This window comes from Phoxinus phoxinus, assembly GCF_949152265.1.
Source record: "Phoxinus phoxinus genome assembly, chromosome: 7".
Classification (NCBI taxonomy): domain Eukaryota; kingdom Metazoa; phylum Chordata; class Actinopteri; order Cypriniformes; family Leuciscidae; genus Phoxinus; species Phoxinus phoxinus.
Genome location: NC_136882.1, coordinates 22,126,864 through 22,150,606, shown reverse-complemented (window position 1 = coordinate 22,150,606; position 23,743 = coordinate 22,126,864). Strand labels below are relative to the sequence as shown.

The 23,743-nt window shown below is 38.1% G+C and overlaps 1 long non-coding RNA gene across 1 annotated transcript in view; it reads left to right on the top strand.

Moving 5' to 3' along the window:
- Positions 1 to 259: 259 nt before the first annotated feature.
- Positions 260 to 23,743, top strand: part of LOC307001276 — a 62,478-nt gene continuing 38,994 nt past the window's right edge. Inside the window, exon 1 of the long non-coding RNA XR_013798198.1 lies at positions 260 to 408. This is a non-coding gene — a long non-coding RNA (uncharacterized lncRNA). The remainder of the gene's footprint in view (positions 409 to 23,743) is intronic.

Sequence of the window (23,743 nt, the reverse complement as noted above, 5' to 3'; positions counted from 1 at the left end):
ATTTTACTCAAGTAGAGAGTAAACGTTATCTGATAGGCCTACTCAGTAAAACCAAAGTAGGCAAAAAGGTAGTAGCCTAGGCTAGGCCAGGCCTAGTCACTCTCTACACCACTGCGTGCAAATATAAGTCTTAATCTTTATTAATCTGCCCCGTAATCATAATCTGTGTGAAAATAAATAAAATGTGTTGGTGTTTTATAGGGCTGCTGCAACAACAAATCGATTATCATTGATAATGAAAATAATCGACAACGAATTTGATTATCGATTAGTAGTGTCTGCGCGCTGTGTTCGGAAACCGTCAGACACAGCCAGGTCGTCGCTTTAGTACTGAGTAGCCTAACCCATTTCTATGGACAAAACGCATGGAAAATAGCGGAGAATACAGTGTGAGCTGCTGCGGGAAAGGTACGATCCTAGTTGTCCGAAACATCAGAATGCTTTATATTTATAAGCGCCTCAACAAAAGCATTTAAGCGTATACCGCGTTGTCCGCGTCGTCCTGTCGTGGTTTGACAAATGCGCGTGCTTTTTAATTCTTCTGTCTGACACACGTGTTTTCCTCAGCCCCAACGCATAACTTATGTTATAGTAATATCCATATCTGTAAATGTTACAAGTATGAGAGCAGTAACAGTAAAGGCACTATTGTTGGAATAGCCCATTAATGTAATAATTATAGCCTATATTCAGACGAGTTCATTTTGTGCCTTTGTAGCCTACAAGTCAAAATTTTGTCGTGTTAATTTCCGCTTTAAAATAGTAAGCAATCAGGTCATTTTAGGTTTAAAATATTTGTATTTTAATACTTTTTTGCCCATAATGTAGGCTATAGATACAATCACTGTATTTGTTTTAATATGGTTTAGGTATTGCATTTTGGAGGACATCAGTATAATAACATTGTTTAAAATAATGGATCAAAATACATTTTTAATTTAAAACGTTTTTTTTTTTTTTTTTAAATGTACTAATTGTTTTATTTTTCATCCGATTTATCAGATCAGATAATCGATTATCAAAATATAAGTAGGCTACCAGCCATTTTACTATCACTTGTGGTCATTTCAGCTAACTTCAGTAAATGATACATTGGTGCGATTTAAGGGTTTTGCAAAAATGGAGGCAGAGGCACGTTATTTCAATGAGCCTGTGTCGCAACTAATATGACTGGATTCTTCATCCTATTTGACATTTAAACAGCAAACATAAGTTAACAACACAACATAAACTAGCCACAACACAGCAGAATCAAGCCACAATGTTTTTGTTGATCTTTAAACTTTCATTCAAAGTAATTTCAAAGCGCAGTTTATGCATTAATTAAAGCAGAGGTTTTCAACCTTTTTGAACTAAAGCCCCCCAAGCCTCCCCTATCATGTGGCACTGCAAAGATCCAATTTGCCATCGAATGCAGTGCACTGACTGTCTGAAAGAAGCAATATGTTGGCATCTCTCCCTTGCATCGATGTGTTCAATGAACATTTTAAATAGCTTTTACTGTACCAATCTTTTAAAATGACAGTTTGAAGCTATATAGCCAATGACTTTGTTCATTTCAGTTGTAGGGTTTATATAATAATAAAAAAAAGGATTTATTCAGACCATTACCCCCTCTATAGGCAAGAATAGACCGGGAGCATTTCTGTTGTGCTGTAGCGATTCTGTTGAGTTTTGAGTTGTTTCCATTGTGACTTGATTCCATTGTGTTGTGTTGTGACTTGATTCCGTTGTGTTGTGACTTGATTCCGTTGTGTTGTGACTTGATTCTGTTGTGTTGTGACTTGATTCCGTTGTGTTGTGACTTGATTCTGTTGTGTTGTGACTTGATTCTGTTGTGTTGTGACTTGATTTTGTTGTGTTGTGACTTGATTCCGTTGTGTTGTGACTTGATTCTGTTGTGTTGTGACTTGTTTCTGTTGTGTTGTGACTTGTTTCTGTTGTGTTGTGACTTGTTTCTGTTGTGTTGTGACTTGATTCTGTTGTGTTGTGACTTGATTCTGTTGTGTTGTGACTTGATTCTGTTGTGTTGTGACTTGATTCCGTCGTGTTGTGGCAATTCCGTTGTGTTGTGACTTGATTCCGTTGTGTTGTGACTTGATTCTGTTGTGTTGTGACTTGATTCCGCTGTGTTGTGACTTGATTCCGCTGTGTTGTGACTTGATTCTGTTGTGTTGTGACTTGATTCTGCTGTGTTGTGACTTGATTCCGTTGTGTTGTGACTTGATTCCGTTGTGTTGTGACTTGATTCCGTTGTGTTGTGACTTGATTCTGTTGTGTTGTGACTTGATTCCGCTGTGTTGTGACTTGATTCCGTTGTGTTGTGACTTGATTCCGCTGTGTTGTGACTTGATTCTGTTGTGTTGTGACTTGTTTCTGTTGTGTTGTGACTTGATTCTGTTGTGTTGTGACTTGATTCCGTCGTGTTGTGGCAATTCCGTTGTGTTGTGACTTGATTCCGTTGTGTTGTGACTTGATTCTGTTGTGTTGTGACTTGTTTCTGTTGTGTTGTGACTTGATTCTGTTGTGTTGTGACTTGATTCCGTCGTGTTGTGGCAATTCTGTCGTGTTGTGACTTGATTCCGTTGTGTTGTGACTTGATTCCGCTGTGTTGTGACTTGATTCTGCTGTGTTGTGACTTGATTCCGTTGTGTTGTGACTTGATTCTGTTGTGTTGTGACTTGATTTCCGTTGTGTTGTGGCAATTCCGTTGTGTTGTGACTTGATTCCGTTGTGTTGTGACTTGATTCTGTTGTGTTGTGACTTGTTTCTGTTGTGTTGTGACTTGATTCTGTTGTGTTGTGACTTGATTCCGTTGTGTTGTGACTTGATTCCGCTGTGTTGTGACTTGATTCTGTTGTGTTGTGACTTGTTTCTGTTGTGTTGTGACTTGATTCTGTTGTGTTGTGACTTGATTCCGTCGTGTTGTGGCAATTCCGTTGTGTTGTGACTTGATTCCGTTGTGTTGTGACTTGATTCTGTTGTGTTGTGACTTGATTTCCGTTGTGTTGTGGCAATTCCGTTGTGTTGTGACTTGATTCTGTTGTGTTGTGACTTGATTCTGTTGTGTTGTGACTTGATTCCGTCGTGTTGTGGCAATTCCGCTGTGTTGTGACTTGATTCTGCTGTGTTGTGACTTGATTCCGTCGTGTTGTGGTGATTTCGTCGAGTTGTGGTGAACCGTTGTGTTCTGCCTTGCTTCTATTATAGTGACTTGATAGTTAACTTGTATTTGCTTTTTTACATTTTGTTGTGTTGTGCACTACTGGGCCACCGTGGGGTCATTCTCAGTATCTCCTTATTTATGCAGTCCTCTCTTTTACTCCCTCAATTTCACTGAAATCAGTTTTTAAATTCTTATAGCAATAATATATAGCCTAACTTTTATAGCAATACTCACTCTGTATGTCATTTTGTCCATCCGAATCCTATGAATGTAAACTCCCTAGTTTCACGCAGGCAGTTTAAACCCTGATGAGGAGGCCATACAAATCACTGTAAGAGAAAAATCTGTAGAAAAACAGATAATGTCCTTGCAGATAAATACTAGTAGCTTTTCCGGTATGGTACATACGTTTACAGACATTTCCTTCAACCCTAAAGACACTGCAAAATACTGGTAAAATACCTGTGAAAAATCAATGTAGAAAATTAACAGTGCATTGGGCCATATTTTACAATTGGGACTTTCTGTAAAAAACAAAAAAAACAAAAAAGATTAGACCATCTAAGCTGCTTGAGGTTGCTACTTTTGGTTTTAGAATTGAAGCACTAGTAAAGCTGGTCTATCTGCTGATCTCACAGTCACAGCTTAACCAGCCGCCAGTAACAGACGAGCATTAATCATCTAAATCTTTAAAATTATGATCCAAAAAACAAAACAAAAAAAGTTTGTTACAATGTGAATGTAAAATATTTCAGCATTGGAATGTACGTAATCACTGAAAAAAATTATGAATGAATCTGTTTGAGAGATCTTTTTTCCTCATGTAAAATCCTTTCTGTCTGTGCATCTCCGTGTAAACAAAACAACATTACCATGGCTGAATTGCCAGAATCTATTTGTCTATTTTGCTGTTCATCATCAAACTCCGTAATCAGATATAATATAGTGAAATGCCACTGAGCTGCGCTAACCTTCCTCCAGGGCAGAGGAAAATTTCCGGCGCTTACTCACCTTTCCTTTTTTTCGGTTTGGCGGATGTGTGAAGAATGATGAAGAGACAGACGAGAGAAAGACACCGAGAGGGAAAGGGGTGAGGGAGGATTAAATTAGGGCTGACTGAAGCGTGATGAGAGAAAACAGAGGGAACGATAATGAAGGAAAATAAACCTTATTGGTCGACTGGCTTGGAGGACAAAGAAGTGAACGAGTGAGAGAGAAAAAATGGTGGCCACAGCAAGAAAAATTACCACCCTCACACAGGTAAAATGAAGGAAAATAACTGATAATGCACATGAAAATTATATCAGAAGTATTAATGCTGCAAAATACTGTAACAAAATCTGTGGATGCCGTTTGCTTTGTGAAATAATTCCGCCATATAGGCCGGTTACAGTAGCCTATGTGTCCTAAATGTAGTTCATGCACAGTGTGGCTGTATGATAGAGATTATGCTATACCAGGAGATCTCAACCTTTTTTAATTCAAGAAGAAAGGATAGATAGATGATAGATAGATAGATTGATGTAGGGGTGGGCGATATGGCAAAAATATCATATCACGATTTTTTTCAGGAAAATCACGATTCACGATTTTATCATGATTCCTTTCATGTTGGTTTTACTATTTTGCAAGTGACTGAGCATTACAGCCAAACTAATGTCCCTATTTTAAAAACAAAGCCTTGGGTAACAAAATCTAAAATAAAAAGAATGGCAGACATTTAGGCCAAAGTGGCGAAGATAAAAAAAATCTTTGTAATTTTCTTTGTTATTAAAAATTAAAGGTGGGGTATGTGATTTGCAAAACGGCTGTTAGATTTTGAAAATACACAACTCAAATGGTCCTACCTTCTTTCCTTTGACTCCACCCATTCAAAGAACATGGACATGGATGGGGGGAGGGGGGGATGGTACGACCGATTGATTGACGCACTTACTGTCCAATGATTCTAGGTGGTCTTGGAAATGATTGGCTGGAGTTTTTCGAGTCCTGCCTGTTCCACAGATGATTAAATTGCTTAATTTTTATTTCAGTGCTTCTAACTCAGTGGCTGTAAGTGGGTTAGGAATAGGATTTTAAGTGATTTTGAAAAAATGGCCAAAAAAGAGAATTACATACCCCACCTTTAAGAACAAAAATACACATACACAACTTAATATACAAATGAAATAAATAGTGCTTTGTTTTTTCAGCTACAGTAGGTGTATTTAACAGCATTGAAGAAAGTAATTAAATTAACAAATATGAAAATAAAACACAACATAGACTTCACTGTATAAATTGTACATTGATTCTTATTAAAGCTACTATTAAAGTTCTCAGTCAAGAGTGAGTGAGTTGCTCTTTGTATTTTGTTGTTTTATTAAATGGATAGTTCTCCCAAAATTTTTATTTGTCATCATTTACTCTCTCAAGCCGTTTCAAACCCTAATTAGTCTCCCTCTTCTGTTGAAAATAAAAGTTATTTGGAAGAATGTGGGTAACCAAACATTTGATGTACCACAGAGACCATAATAGTTTTTTCCTACTATGGTAGTCAATGGGGACCAGCAACCGCCCGGTTAGCCACACTCCTCAAAATATCTTCTTTTGTGTTCAGCACAAGAAAGAAATTAATACAGGTTTTGAACAACATTAGATTGAGTGAGTAAATAATGACAGAATTTTTATTTTTGGGTAACTATCCTTTTAAGGACAAGCGGCTGCATGTGTACTATTAGGGCTACTGTCACTTTAAGATCTGAACGCGACGAGTCTAATAACACGCATTTGACAAGCAGATTTTTTCTTAATTTTTTCTATTGTTCTTTCACTTTAGACATAACCAACTTTGTTTATGTAAACCTTGTGTGTATTTGACCGTATTAGCGCAATACGACTCGAAAGATAACTTAGTCCAGTATTAGGCGCTGTTAGACAGGCTTTTAGTGCATGTGCGCGTGTATAGCGGTTGTATAGCGCTAAGAAAAGTGCTCGTTAGAACAGCTCATCAGCACGTGAATGACATGTTTAACCGGCAAGGCTTTAAAGTATGCAAATAATTAATTTTTATGAACTACAGTGTCCCGTTCCTCTGCATTTCATGTGAATATATGTCGCGCTGTACAGTATGTTGAGACGGAGGCGCCAGAACTGCAAACTGATAGAATGCACGATCCTACGATATTTCTTCAAAAGCAGATCGTGGAGACATTTTAATTGTCCACGATCAAAAATCGTGATATCGCACACCCCTAATTGATAGATAGATAGATCACCCCTAACACTCCCAACCAACACATAACCAAACACTTAAATACTTTTGTCTTATTAAAAAAAAGTAATCTTGAGCATTGATCAACTTCTACTTTCACCCGGCCTCAAACACTGTAGTTGTAGCTGGGGCATGGAGGAGTTTGGTTCATGTTGTTGACATGTCGAGAAGATGCTATTTTCAGGGCTGAAAATCCATTTTACATGTACTTCAAAAGGATGAGGAGGACTTTTGTTACTATTATTACTGTTTTTTACAAGCGCTTCATACAAACAGTTTACAAGTGCTTTACCAGTGTTAACAAGCACTAAGGAAGCCTCTGGAGATGAAATTCAGATATGGTAATGACCGTTTCAGTTCTGACAAGTAGACCAATCACAACAGACTTGGCCGTCTGGCCAATCAGAGCAGAGTAGTCTCTCAGAATGGAGGGGTAGAGAATTAATATCCAAACAAACTTTTAGACTCTTTGAGAAATTAAGTGACGTACAATGTATATTATGAGAAAAGTAAAGTTTTTTTTTTTTTTTTTTTTTTTTACTTTGATGCATGTAAATCTATTGTTGGAGACCTCCAAAACAAAATGAGGAACCTTTAAAATATCTTAGGTCACTTTAACCCTATTATGATATGCCATGTATTGTCCTTATCATGGACAAGTCATGGATAATGCTCAATATAAATGTTTCCTGTTGTGTTACAGGATGTCTATAAAATGATTTTACCAGTCATCAAATATACATAAGTAATTGCAAAAAATCACAGAAATTCATTGGTCAAAAAACGATGAGAACCCTGAATTGGTCCAGGGTTCCTAATAAGTTACTATTATTGTTTTTTTGTGTGTATTTTTTTTAACTCAAGTTAAAATAATGTGAAACAGCTGTTTGCTCTGATGTCAGGCTTATCATTATGCCTGTATGTGTTTGTGTGTAAATGATCTAATTAGTAATTATCTAATTATTTAATTCTCTGGATAATACAAAGATTGCCATAATCACATGTCCTTAAAATATAAGCCTTTTTATTGAATTAAGTAAAATATTTTTAAAGTGATATATTATATTGATTACCGTATAAGATTTTGATCATCTTCTTAACTACAGTGCTAAAGGGAATAAGATGCAATCTGTACTAGTACATATTATCTTATTGTTTTCTAATGCACAGAGCTCTATCAGCCAATGTCGATGGTAAAGTGTTAGCAGCTAGTTTGTTGAACATGTGTACCACTGTCTGTAGAGGATTATCCACTTAGAGAGCTCCTTTTGGACCAGATTTCAATCAGTTTGTGCTGTTAATCAGAGAGAGCTGGTATCATAATGCATGGCCATGCCTCAGGTGCAGCCCTGTACCCAAACTTGCATTAGGCTAATCCAATTCATCAATCCGGAAGCCAAAGAGCCTCCCTCTGACTGACACACACACACACACACACACACACACACACACACACACACACACACACACACACACACACACACACACACACACACACACACACACACACACACACACACACACACACACACACACACACACACACACACGCCAGGTGATGGTGCCAAATGGAAACATTGTGGACTGTGGTATTGTTATTCTCTCTCTCTCCTTTCCTCTTTATGTCTTATTTTGCACTGGCTTACAGCTGATCTTTGATAAGCACTTTCCATAGTCCGACCTGCCAAGGTGGCAAAAAAATTACAAAGAAATGAGAGAGGGAAATAACAAGGTTATGAATCAGCTCTAAAATTGCAGGCCACAAAAAAACGCTGCTTGGCAGGAAGTGGAGCAAGGTGGGGGCTGGGGGGCATAATTGCCAGCGCACCATGCTGAAAAGGCTATTGAGAATGCCATTCTGGGCCATTCTAGATTGGCTGCCCTCCCACAAGCCGCACTATCCCCCTGGTTGGCCCTGGGCTGAAAGCATTGAGAATGCTCCGAGGGTGCCTTTTTTTCTGATGCCGGGAATAGTCTACATGGCAAAATAACAAGCTAATTAAGGCTTTAGCGAATGATGGATGGCTGTGAAAGTTAGCAAAGCTGGTCAACAGGGCAGAGGAGCAGCCTGTGATACACCGCGAGCCATCTGCGCACAACCTGACAGCTTAATTGGCAAAGAGATCCAAAGGGAGGGGGAAAGACCTGTTGGACCTTTGATAATTGCTGGCTAGTTTGAATATGCTCCAATCCGCTACCACTGCAAGTACATGTTTGATGTTATACGTGGATATTTCCTGTTTCTTCATCTCTGCCGCTTTCATCGTTTCACGGTTGGTTGAGTGATTTGTGTTTGTGCTCCATTACCTCAGCCATTTTGTTTGTAATAGTAGCTGGGTTAAAATGGATAACTCCGCGGCAGCCGGCTGCTTGGACAATTAATATGGCTGCATTTCCTCAGGCCCTTGGCTGAGCTTTCATTCTGGAGTTTGAGTAACGACAGCTCAACTTTACCTCCAGAAGTTAGCATGTGAAACTGTTGCTTGCACTGTCAATAGTTTTTCCCCCTTAGGATGAATTAGAAAGTACTAATTTGATTTCAAAGGCAAAACAGGAAACACAAAATGCATGAAACACAAAAAGCACAAAAATACATAATAATAATAACAATTCTTCTGCTAATTAATATAATTCATTAGGATAACTGTAGAAGATATCATAGTAATAAGGACTTGTCACAATAATATAGAATTCAATAAATGTGTTAGGTGTAGAGGTCGACCGATAGTGGATTTTACCGATAACGATAGCTAGGTTGGGCCATACTTGCCGATAACCGATTAATGAACCGATAGTTTTTAAAATTGATACTGGATAAAAACAAACATAACACTCCAAGTAAAACAGTGCTGAACTTTATTATAAAAATAAAAAAACTGTATTGAACCATGAAAACATGCTAAATGAAATAAATATATAAATGTGAATAAATATTTAAGTCAATAAAAGACATTCATTCAAACTGAAACAAAAAGTAATACTCTAAATAACAAATAAAACCAGTTACATTCAAAATGTAACTATTTAACTGTTCTTTTCAAGCCAAACAGTCATACTTAAAGATGGCCAAATTTAAATATCTACAATGCCAGAGCATTGAAATTACATAAATATTACATGTATAGTCAGTCTCACACTTTTGCTTCTATTTTATAAACACTTGATGATTATCTAATCAAAATAACAAAATATGTAATAAAGTCAAGATGAAAAAAAATAACCGAAATCGAATGCTTTTCTGATTCGTTTGTTTCTGTCGGCTGTATGAACATATCATTTTGCTTACGTCTCTAGCTTTAAATATGCAACTTCTCTGCATATTTAATGCATAAAAGTGACCAGCTGGATATGAACTAATGCAAATAGAGGTAACAATTGTGACATTAAACATTCGGGTCGGACTTACGTTTATGTTTGTCAGTGTTTTAACCAAGGGGGTAATCCATCCGCCGGAAACTGAAGCCTCCGCGGGCGCCGCCATTGTAGCAGAACTTCACCTGCTGTTAGCATTCCATTGACTCCCATTCATTTTTGCGTCACTTTGACAGCGAATAACTTTACATCTGAGGCGTCCAAAGACTCCATTTGTCCATTATTTATTTCTAAAGAAACTCGACAATGTATAAAAGGCTCCATTACATTGTACCTTACGTTATGGCCCCGTAGAAGCCGTTTTTGTAAAAATAGGCTAACGATTGCGTCATAACTCACGCGACTCTCTGTCGCACTGTAGAGAAATTACCGTATAGACCGGCGGAGAAGCTCGCAGGCAATCGGGGGGACGTGGAGGCATTAAGTCCGATAAAGTGAAGGGAGTAGCCCACAGAGAGTGATAAAGTTGCTCCCGCTGCTAGCTCATGGACAGCTAATGCTCACGCTCTCCGTCTCTGCGAGATTCGGAAGGGAATGATTCAGATTTCTCTCCGCACAGCTACTAGAAGACTGACAGCTGTCAGACACGTTGCTCACGTGTTCAAGCTCAGTTTGAGCCTGCGCAGTTCGCCTGGCGATCAGGAAGTGAGTGCTTCAAATGGGCTTCACTTTTCTCCGTTGAAGTCTATGGGGTCGCTGTGTCCATCTTATATACTGTCTATGGTTTTAACCGCTTGAGGTACTACTAATGTTAGCGTCCTCTCAGCCTCGAAGGCAAACAAACACACTGTTGTGCTGTTCTTTCTCTACTAATGCAGCATTTAGTCAACAAATTAATCACTTTATAATGATATGACAAAATGTACTGTATATATACCTTTTAGCTGTCGGTGCTTTAAAACGCGCATCTGATGTCAGCGCTCTCCCGCAGCATGTGCTCTCAGTGCAGCACGCAGAATCACGTGTCGAAATAAACAACACAAGCGATAGTTTTTATTACACCTCTAGAGGCCGCTCTTGTACTGCATCATGCCAGCAGAGCCTTCTCAGCTCTTACACTGTGTAATGAATGACAGCGCGCGCTTCTCAGCCGCTCCAGCAATGGCCGCAACCAGGAAAAACTATCGGTATATATTTTTGCCGATAACGATAGTTCCACCAGTCAACTATCGGTGCCGATTAATCGGCAAAACCGATGAATCGGTCGACCTCTAGTTAGGTGTGTGTATATTTCACAACAGCTTCTGTTACATGCTGGTCTGTTTGGTCAGAGATAGAGGGAGGTATGAGTGTCATGCAGCGAGAGACCTGATCACGCTCTATTGTTTGATCGCTCTATTCTCCTCCCACACCAATGAGAGTCATTGTTTGCAGCTTGCACTGGTCTAGGGGAGGTTTTAAGCTTGTGGTATATCAGCATGAGCTGACTTTAAGGTGACCAGATCGCAGCAGTGGCTGGCTGACCATGGAGACTTTTCTCTTAAAGCTTCAAAATTATATTTTCTTCCTGCAATAATAGTATTATATTCCTACTTTGATCTCCCATTTTTCCCTTTTTTGTGTCTTTAAAGATCGCCAATTCTTTTTTTAAAGTAGAATATTAGAATTTATCTTAAATGATTTATCCGTGCACATAATTATTATGTGCATTCGTACGCTGATGATGTGTTTACTGGCATCATGAATGCAGGACAACCTGTCACTCACATGAGATCACAGCAATAGCAAACCACAAGGTTCAATGATCGCATTTTTTTTATATCTTCTTGCAGACACTCATTTTAAGTGGCTACAGCCCAACCAGAAACTAGCGAGCTGTACAATTTGAAAAAGAAGTGCGTCACGAAGCTCAGTGCAAGTAGTCCAGACTTGCCCTGCGTCTCAATGTGCATACTATCCATCCTAAATAGTTTGTGCGATTAGAATAGTCTAAGAGTGTCCCAAAGCATAGAATGTTGAAAAGAGCATAAGTCCCGGATGTTTTAGTATTTCTGGTAGATTTGTGGATCAGTGCACACTCTAACGGCTAATATTGCCCACAACCAATTCATATTTGGAGGAGGATTCGGTTCAGACTACAAACACAAATAAAAGTGTTAAACTACAAACATGGCAGATGTGCATAGTGAGGTTTAGATACTAATAATCAATGATTAACCTGATAAAAAATATTTATCTAATGTTATCCGTGTTATGTTTAATTTGCAATAACAATGTGAACTTTTATAAAGGTCCGTTTGGCCATTAACTTTTAAATGCATCATTATGCAAAAATTCATGAGGAGAGTTCTCCACACGAAAGACCTACGACTGTCAGATCAATGTGCTACTTCTTTTCTCTCCAATACAGTATAGGAAATGAAATGTGGATGCCCATTAAAGTTTTTTAAAGGGGTTTCGGGGTCTACAAGCTAAGAGGCAAAGTCAGATTCATATGCATCAGCTGGTCTATTTATGAGTGTTGGCTTTTGCTGATTCCAGTATCTCTGTGTCTCCGTCTCTCCACTCCTGGCGAAGAGTCGTCAAGACGTCTAAAAGCCTCTGTCTCGCCGCCATCACGCACTTCTCTGAGATGAGGCCTGAATACTCTTCTGGCCTTGGAGAACGCCTCCTTGGCGAGATGAGCTGCTGACAAGGCAAATGTTTTATTTACAACACATTAGACGTTAGAATATAATATGTTGATTCTGAGTGAGAGCAAAGAGAAAAGAGAGATAAAAGCTAATGCTGTATATGGTGTCTCTTTTCATTGCTAGTCTTTAAGCTGATGCTTTGTGTTTAACATGTTTAGTCCTTGTTCTGCTCTTAAATCCACGAAGTCTAAAGTTATGTAAAGTATTATTATTGGAAACATTGCTTCGAGGGATGATGTACTGGGGAAAACCCTTCCAGTATAACATTCACCTTTTGTTATAGTTTAGACATACAGGTTCAACAGCTCAAATGTCACTCTATCCTGGGAATGACGGTACATTCTTCCATTCTCCTTCTCTGAGAGGAAGCACATGTAAGATATCAGGTTATTCGGAGATCGGATATGTATAACAAATTGGGATGGATTACGACATAATCGCTTTTCAAAAATCCTCAAATAACTGCCACACTGTAATGCTAGCCTTTGTTAATTCCCAACGTGGCTTCCCACCCGTGTCATTGCCGCTTTTCCATATTAGATAAATGATGGGGACATGTGATGCCCTGGAGAACCCCCCCTGCTCTTAAAAGACCTTTACAGAGGTACAGACTTAACAGAGTTCACGAATTAGCAAAATGAACAACCTCGTTCAATCTGGTGTAGTTAGTGTTATTGCATCTGTCATATTTACAGGCAGTAGTGGAATGTGCCGCCCAGCCTGGTCCTCATTAGGCCTGTGTTTTGACTCTGATTTAGACTCGGGTTTGGTTCTATTGTCACTCTGGATCAAATGGCCAATGTAAACACTCTTAATTAGACCGGCATGGAATGATCAGGACTACGCTAAAACACAATGTGGCAGCTCCACTATGGTGTGCTGTAACTGTAGCCCCTCAGCGTAATTTCCTCCTGATGCATTGTGAAGGTCGGCACAGCTGTGGATGGAGCCACTGCCCTGAAGTATGAGAGACCCGAGTGTTGCTTTGCTAGGGTCTGCTTTTTATTCCGTTATGGAGGCAGGTTGTTATTTTCCTCATTTGGCCCTCAAGCAAGTTCAAACAGCAATGACCACCCATGAAGGGCAAACTGGTTTTCCTCTGCTTGCCTCTTCTGGACGTGCACGCAAACTATACATAAATGCTGAGTTGCACGATCCAAAATTATGTGGAGAAGCTTCTAATCAGAATTAATTTCCATTGCATGACAACTTTAACCATTAAAAAAAATATTGAAATGCATGATCTTAAAGGGATAGTAGTCCACCCAAACATTTTTATTGATGTGGAAATTGTCAAAAATTACAATGGAGGTCAATAAGAACCAAACCTGTTAGGTTTAGAAGATATAGAAACAAAGCGAGGCAGAATGCAGCATGCTGGAGTAAACCTGGCATCATAAGTAACAAAGCCAGAGCAGGTGACGTGTGAGGACATATGTGAGTGTGTATATTAGGCATGTTATGACTGTCCGGGTTGATGACTTTTGCAGTTTGTGGAGCGGAGGATGAGCAAACTTGAGCGGATGAGAAACTCTCATGGGGCAGCGTAGATGAGATGTTTGTCATTTTCTGAAAATGAGTTACAGCCCCTCCTTCGCTTCTCTCCCACAGCATAAATAACAGAGCTGTCACGCGCTCTTAACAAGTTGAGAAACTAAACTGAGCACTTTATTAACACACAATCAGTCCGTCGGGATATTGTTCACCTGCGTGGCATGTTGTCAAAGCGCTGTCAATTCAACTAATACATTAAGCTAATAGCAACATTGTATTTCTGAATGACTTTTTTTTTTTTTTTACTGTAATATTGTATAATTTTGCAGTATTGGCAAAGTGCTCCCTGTGAGCATTTACCTTCGCTATTTCAATCTCACATAGCCAGGCTAAAGAGCAAAGGTCAATTTATCTGGATCCATTTTGCAGCTTTTCTAATAATCACCTTTTGGACAGGAAAAATACCATCTGTCTGGCACATAATGCCCATAAGAACTTACCAATGAAAGTTTTTGAATTGTGAATACTTATAAAACACCAATTTTAATCTAGTGCATTTTTATTTACTTATTATCATTGGGGTAGGTTTATCTAAATTAGATTACTTGAAAAATAGAGTGAGGTAAAGAATATTTTTGCAGCAGCCTCAGTATAAAAAATACAGGACAAATAGACAAAATGTGCCCAAGAAGCTAAAATTATACAATTTCAAAAACATAATTTCGAAATCAGCGGGTAATATTTACAATTCTGTGCTCAATGAATACCTAGTTTAAGTGCCTCACAAAACTTTTAGAGATTTGATACTGGCAAACATTGTCAAATCCAGTGACCCTCCTTGTTCTGGTACTGGTGATTTTCTAGGCAAACTTGAATAATTGTGGGGATACGATTATTGACATGTATGTATATTCAAGTATGAGGTGTCTATTTGGATCTGTGACAAAAATATCATGTGCTTAAGCACTTTTGAGTAGCTGTATGAAAATGAATGACAGCTGCTTCACCAGCAGCAGGACGTCTGTTGTGGTCAGTGCGAAAGCCAATTTGAATAGTTTAATGGTGACACCACCAAATGTTCTCGGATCACAAAAGTGTGGCACTACTCTGCTGAGTACAGTTATTAACTGTCATATATCAGTAAATGTCTAAAAGTGTGAAACAGTTAATTTAACATACAATAATATTCTAGTATTGGTTGCTTGTTAATTGCATCAGGTCAACTGTGTTCCATAAGCCGTTAACCTGCAAACTGTTAAAACATGAATATTGGACTGAAAAAGCTTTGCCTCTTCATTTCAGAAGTTAAGTGTATATGCTTTTTCTGTGCACTTTTTACTTGCTTAAGCTCCTGCCTACACATCACTTTGAAACCCAGCACTGGAAGAAATGTGTTTTTGATCGTTTTGTTTATTTAATGGCTCTTTCTCTCTTTCGTTCTTTATCCTGATGCAAAATGTAGTAATGGGTTTGTGGGCCAAAAGGCCCTTATTCCTCCATCTAGCACTCCCTTGTTCACCACAAACGTTTACCGCCTATCATTTATTCATTCCCTGTTTTTGTTAAAGAGCTTTTCTCTTTCTCTCTCCGAGTTCTGATTAGGAGGTCATGTAACACGTACCTTTTTATTTATTTTTCCAGCCAGAGAAAGAGTGAATGAGCTAGTGCAGCCCTCTACATCACCGCAATTACCTTTGCTAACACCTCCGATAAATAATCAACTTGTGAGTAGAGCCTTGAAAACATTAATCACAGCATTAATGAAAGAGAGAGCTCGCAGGATGCATTTCCTGAGTTAGGTTCGTGCCATTCGACACCACTGCGCATGCAAATAAAATAGCTTGTATATCTTGATATAATAAAGGCTGATAGCAAGTTATCATAAAAATCCATTCTGGTTTGTCAAACTGTCAAGTTAGCACTTGCGCTGCTTCAAACAACTTGTCGAGATAATGGTCGCTTCATTAGCTTCGTCCTTTGAGGCCCCACTATTTGAATAAAAATCAGCAATTATGCGACTTCTCTCAGATATGAGCCTCTCTAATGTAGCTAGCAGATGAAGTTTATCTTGCTAATTTCTATGCGTTCGCCTAGCATGGCTGCTTATTTCCCAAAGAGTTATTAAATCTACAGGAAAAGCCTTATTTCATGTGATAATTTATTCAAGTCATCATTTACTCGCTCGTGTCACTCCAAATGTATAAGACTTGCTTTAAATTGATTTGATTTAGATATATTTTGTCTATGTAATGAAAGTGAATGGGTTTCACTTCAAAACACCATTGAACCACACTGACTTTCACTGGAAAACAATAATTATATATATTTTAAATGATCTTCTTTTTATGTAAAAGAAAGCAAGTCATATTTTGAACAACATGAGGGTGAGTAAACTGAATTTATTTTATTTCTGGGTGACCTTTCCATTTAAATGCTATTTGAAAGTTAAATATTATCCTTCATTTTAAATATGCTTGTTTTCTACGTTTTGTAAACATATCTGTCTGCAATAGATAGATATTGTCTATCATTAAAACAATATTTGGATCATTTAGAGATCAGAATATCTCATTTCAGAATAAATTTAAAAGTGCTCTGGGCTGAAAAAAATAACAGTCCACTTTGCTTTACCCCTTTTCTCTGTCCCCTCTAGATAGAACAAGATAAAACAAGCCTAATTACATTAGATGACTCAGTTTTAGTGAGAAGCTATAGGCCTACACAGGCTTCTCACACAATTGCCTATGTTATAAGTAACCTTGTATGCATTAGTGGAGCGAATGTAGAAATGGTTTGAGATCTGTATATATAATAAGCTGGAAAAGATGACAATAAAGGTTAGAGAGAGAAGATAGGGAGTCTACTTCCTGATTGGAGAGAAAAGAAAGGACTGTTGTGATCTTGAGGTTTTAAAAGAGAGGGACTTGAGTATTGTTCTAAATTATTGGATTTGAGCTGCACAGAAACTCCTCAGAGGACCGACTCCAGATTTGAAAAGAAAGATCCCACTGCACTAACAATAGGTTTTTATTCCCCGTACCCTCCTCCCTTCCTCGACAACAGCTTCAGCTTAAAATTTAAAGAATCTCTTTTCTATTGACTGTGGACATCTTCCAACTGTGTCCTGCTCCCCAGCACACTGGAGGCGGGATGGTGTGTGTCTGTAAATCCTTTCCACAGACTTTTCCTGGTGTCAGACAGAGTGAATGTTTGAGAGGGTCCAGGCGAGATAGGACACTTCAAAGGGTACAAGGCAGCGATGTGTTTGTACAGGCATACCAGCTCTGTGCCCGTTCTGATTCAGGGAAGAGATTTCTGCTTGCAATAGCTTTGATGTGCTCGCAGGACATAATGCATATGGAGGAAGATGGAGAATAACGATGAGGTCATGCCATCGCTGTAACATTGTCTAGTCAGAGTTAGTTTTTGTACTTGGCATGAACATTGTGTTTTTATGACAGCATTACAAGTTTACATGTAGTTACCTTTTCAGTGCAGCACATCAATGACTGTTTTGAACCAATCAGAAGGACTGGACAAACGTCTTGAGCATTTTGAGCGTATTCAGCATTTACAGTGGAAAGTGTTCTCAACCTTTTTGACTTCATTGTTCACATCAATATTTTTTTTTTTATTGTACTTAAAATAATTAAGTTTTAGAATTCCAAAGTGCTGAAAGTTCTTCAGGGGTCCCACTCTGTTTTTAACCAATTAAGTTACTTGACATTCATGATTTACCAGTCTGGTTAAGGATTTACTGGATAAGGATTAAAGGTTATTTATTATTTTTTTTTATTTTTTTACAATAGAATATATTAAAGCTTTATTTGAGCACTAGAAAAATGCATATTCCAACTTACATGGCTTTTCCGGGTCTTGACATCACACTTTTAAAATTAGACTTTTTTAATGTGTGTTTTCAGCTCATGTATTGCTTGCTTTGTCTTATCACCCCTTGGAAGTGCACTGAGGCCCCTTAGTGGGCCCCGGTTCCCTAGTTGAGAACCACTGTATTAGATGGTCCCATAGTTTGGCGGCTCCGTGAAGTGTACGGTATGCTATATCATTTGCTACCATACTTTTACCATAAGAGCTGTGTTATCATTTGCTGGAGAAATTATTTTCTAGTAATCTTTATAATTGTTCCAATAATTTGGTAGCAAATATCTTTATCCACTTGGATTGAGATAAGCTTTTAATTTCAGTTTCTTTCCAATTTGACAATTTGTTTCTTTCTTTATATAATTGCAATTTCCAACATAGGTTCACAGCTAAACGGCACAAAATATTTGCTTTAGCTCCTTCAGAATATCATGATCGACTCAACTCTTTTATCCTCATACCGGCTCAAACCGCAAATCTTACGGCTTTTTTGACATACATCATCAATATGGAACTTGACAATGTATTCTGTACATAAGTCCCCTAAATGGAAAAACTGCATTAGATTTCCTGAAAAGTCTAAATGTATCAAAGCAACTATTGAGAAACCATTTCATTAGCAGCAGCTAAAGGTATTTCCTAGCTTACTTTCTAACTCTGCTGTATAATTGGCAACAATTTGTCTTGAGACTGCTTCATTCTGTGTTCTGCTGCGTCCTGTTACATTCCGTCTAGCAGGTTTGGATTGCAAGAGTGCATTCCCTCAGAATGCATCAAAAAGCTGTACGTGTTTTAGCCTAGAATGCTATCAGTGCTCACCCATATTTGTCTAGATTTAGTTCAGAAAAATGGCAACCACCCTGTGTGTGCTGGGGTATAGTTTCTGTTTGACCAATCTTGATTGCAGCTGTCAGGGGCTTTGTAGACATGTTTGAATACATTGCGCTCACTTTTTAGTCTGGATTTCATTCGATTTTTGGTGGGAAATGCTTTAAATCCTTTGTGCCTCACAATATTTGTTTCAAATGTGAAGTCTCAACTTCTAGTTCTGGCTCGCCAGTGTGGTTGCATTAACATTTAATCTTAGCGACCTCGATCTGTTCATAGATACCCTTTTCTTCTGTTGGACACAAACACTTTTACCCATGCTGCAGCAATCCAACTCAATGGAGGTCTAACCAGTCAGCTTGGTGTGTCAGTGCTAAATAAGCAATGAAATGTGAAGGATTTGTTGAAGTCATTGAGAAAAAGTCCAAACCTTTGTGGTGGTGGTGAGTGCGTAACATTATACATATTTTCTATGATTTGTTTTTATTCTTTGGCAAGAAATTTTGCTGTAATGGTCACATTGTTGGTGTATAGCAGGTGGTCCAGTAATCTGCTTAAAGAGTCTGAGTAGTTGAAAAAAGTGATGGATTATGTACATAAAACAAATGTGTGGGCTCCGATATTGACTGAACAATGGGAGCCACTTAGTCTAGCACACTACTCTACACACACACACAGACACTGGTGTGTGATTGTTTGTGGGGAGGAAGGAACAGGTTATGAATGCCAGGAAGGGTCTGTGTGTTCAGAAAGGGCTGATGTGCTCTCCTCTGCTCCTACCATGGGAAAGTTGCACTCTCTAGGCCTCATCAAAACAATACTGCGTGTTTTGTGTGTATGAGCGTGACACAGTTACCCCCTTCCACAGCCCACAGATGTCTTCATGGTTAAAGAGCTCCCCCTAGGCCAAGGTGAAGTAAGCAAGCAATTACAGTATATTCACACACACACACACACACACACACACACACACACACACACACACACACACACACACACACACACACACACACACACACACACACACACACACACACACACACACACGACGGCTGGTGATACATAGAGAGTTTTCTTCTGCTATAAGTAGGCTGTTCTGCAATTTAGACTACACTAGTTTTACAACCTCCTCCAGAGACTACAGAAAAAGATTGTATACTCAATCTGAAGTGCAAAATTATAGGTGAAAGTGCCACTCTCTGTGTCAATAAACAAATTGCTGACTGTTCCATCTTTCATTGTTTGGACAAACAGGTAGTGACATCTCACTCTAATTTGCATTGTTGGTTTAGCAGTTATTGTTAATCCCAGTTGGGATGCTCAAACACAATGATTGCAATTGCTTTTAGTGCTGATGGAAATTACAGTACATCACCTAAGTAAAAATAAAACTGGGCTTACTGGGGTACTGGCCAGCTGGTAAATTAATTTGTTAGGTGTTTTAGCATAATGCATGGTTTAAATCACAATCCAGAATTTCACATGTCATTGCATTCATGACTTCAACCCATACATAAATTGTAATGAGAATATAATGTTGCTAGTGACATTGCACTGTTTGCTGCAAATATACAGGGGAAATTTAACTAAAAAAATAAAATTCAACAACGATCTCTAAATGGGCTTGTCACAAACATGCAAACATTATACTTTTTGTTTGTGACATTTTGTTGTGAATTCTGCTTGACAATAAATGGAATTAGTTTTGAATGGAATTTCCTGTAAAATTATTATATACTGTACATTTCCAGTTATTACACATTTGTTTTGTAATATTCTGGAAAAAAATGCAACATTTGATTAAAACTTATTTTATATATACATTTCTATATAATTAAAAAAATATATATAATTTTGTAATAAATATTGAATATATCCTTACAGTTGAGTCAAGAAATACTTGCATTGTCAAAGGAACAACGACATATTCTGTATCATTTAAACAATGCATATTACAGTTTTATAGCTGTAGTAATTAATTAATTAAATGAATTCTTCCACCAACAGATGTGGCTAAACATTTATTTTGGACTCTGTAGGGCAATTTAAAAGACCAGGATCTGTAACAGTGACCTTCCACACATATAAAGCATTGATACACTATTAAATCTAAACCAGAATCTAAGCCATACACTAAAAGGCCTGAGAATACACTGTGTAAAACACCATCATTTTCATTAGTGCTGAGTGGTACTGTCACCCAGCTCATCTCTCAGGCTGGCCTGAAGCCAATCTGATGCATAATTACTCTTTCATATTCATATTCATACCCAAATACATATCCACCCTTAATATCTCAGCTGCCGAATGCACTGTGATGTCACCAGGTGTGATACGCACACACACACACACACACACACACACACACACACACACACACACACACACACACACACACACACACACACACACACACACACACACACACACACACACACACACACACACTTGTTCTCCTTTGTTTTAGGTATACTTTTATATTGTTAAGAATACCAGTTGTTGTTTATCAGTAAATATATTTTGTAGTGATAATATATTTCCCCCTTTCTTTTCATTTCTACATAGCAGCAATAACTGATTGTTTTAAGATAGTCAACTTTATGTGATGATAAAAAATAAAAAATTTATCATGAGACAAGGTCAAACAGGACTGTTTGTTTAAAATTAATGTAGCCTTTAAAGGGTAATAACTTAATATCTTAATAAAGGGTAACCTTTTCTTATGATTATTTATTGATATTATTATTTTCCTTAAGGTGCATGTTAAAATGTTTGCAAAGTGCCGTTATGTTGTCAAAAATCACACACACACACACACACACACACACACACACACACACACACACACACAGACACACACACACACACGCACACACACACGCACACACACACACATATATATATATATATATATATATATAATATATATATATATATATATATATATATATATATATATATATATATATATATATATATATAAACCCCATAATATTTTAGTAGATTTATTTATTTTTGTTTGTTTATGGTAAATGTGAACACGGAATATGGTATATAGAACATAGCAATATTAATTTCCACCAGTTTGAACCAATCAGACTGATTTGATTCATTTGTTCACAAGCACATTATTGACCTTGTCTCAGGTTGTTTGACTCCAAACAAACAACACATCATTGTGTTTATTTTCTTGTTTTACGGTTTCAATATATATCACCCTCCCTCTGCTCAATTGATGTGGTACCAGGCTATGTGCTCACAACACCCAGAAACTAAGTAAACCCTAGTCATATCCTCTGATCTCGTCCACACCCAGAAGTTTCTCATTTCAGACATCCTCTCTACTTGCCATTCCCAAAGTCGACTCCAAACCGCTGCTATCAAAGAAAGCCCACAATCATACTGAACGTATCTTTGTGTTCCAAAAACCACAACACGCACCAGTTTCAATCCAGCATCCTGTTGACGGCGGGGAATGTTTATTATTTTCTCCGCCTCACCCCGTGCACCTTCTCCCACACTTTTCCACTTGGGTGGACTGTTTGGGCCAGTCTTGCTCCAAACTGGGATGTCTAACCGAATGCCTGTCCATCATTTCCAACAGGGTGTAAATCAGGGTGGACAGCTCTACTGTGTGGTGCCGTGCTGACAGATTTACGACAGGTCCGCCTCACCGTGAACTCATGCTGTTTAAATCCCAGCCCTCGCTTAAGCCACTAAAATGAAAGTTGGAGGGACTCAGGCCTTTTGAGAGGAAAATATTAATAGATCAAAATCTGTGTATTGTACAGTAAAATAAAACATGGGTTAAAGGTGCAGTAAGTGATTTCTGAAAAACACTGTTCAAAGCACAAAAGACAGAGCGCCACAACACACGTGTAGCCAATCAGCAGTAGCGGGTGTATACTCATGATGGGGCAGGAGAAAGAGTGAGCAAGAGGGAGGTTTGAAGAAAGACTGTTGAAAGAGATGGCTGAGAGACATTACAAAAGAAAAACGATAAGAGGAATATCACTAGAAAAAGAAGGGTTATGATCAGGCAGGAGACAAGGACCTGCATTAATATTAGAAAAGCTTTTCAGCACTGGAGAGACCTAAGCGGGAAGGCCTGAAAACAGACGAAGTAACAGTTTTGAGTGTGCACTCCTGGCGACTAACAACTAACTCTTGCTTGTATATAAGTGTACTGCATGTTCATTTTTGTTCTTCCTGATAAAGAAACATCCATACTTGCATTGTGCGTTTAAGCATTTTGGGGACTGAGCAATGAAGGGAGGGGTGCGTTTGTTTGGGTTGATTTCAAATACCCCACAGTATACAACAATGCTTCTCAAAAATCTCCCTCACTGCATCTTTAAAGAGATCATGGCATACGTTTGTTGTCCATTAGTTTAATCAAGTACTCCAAGAATTTAAATTGCTTTCTTTGCAAGAAAACTGTGCTTTTTAAAAAATAATTTAGAAATGATTGAAAACATGAACAAAAAAGGAAATAAACACTGTAACCAGTAGTCCACTCATTAATCTGTGAATGGGGCTAGATGTAGGATTCAGAAACTCTTGCTATTAGTGACACCTGTGGCTGTTAAGTGAGTTGCAGCCAGAAAAGGTAAATAGAAGTTGGAAATACCTTTGCAGCAATGTAGCTACTTTTAACGTCCATGCTGCTGAGAGCAATGTTCAGATGAATATGTAAATATGTGCTACACTGTGTAATGACACATTGACATTACAGTACAGTACATAATGGCTCTTTTGACATTATCATGAACATTGAAGCATTCATTTCATGTGTCACTGAACAGAAGAGAGGCTCTCGGGAGCGTGTGTAAGCAACACATCTTTTAAAATTTCCAGGCAAAAAACATCCTGAGTCCTTCACTTAAAAATGAGTCTATAGGCTTTCATAGACAACTCAGGAAGTCGGGGAAGGTCTAGTTTTTTTAGTTTCATTACAAGCTGTTCACATATTGGCAATACAAAAATGTATTAAATTAATATATTAGTATTCTTACATATAGCCTGTTAAGTCAGAGTGCACTGGGAATCATATTTTGCTTATTTTCATTTATATACAGTACAGTGAATATGACATGATGACATAATGGCATCCTG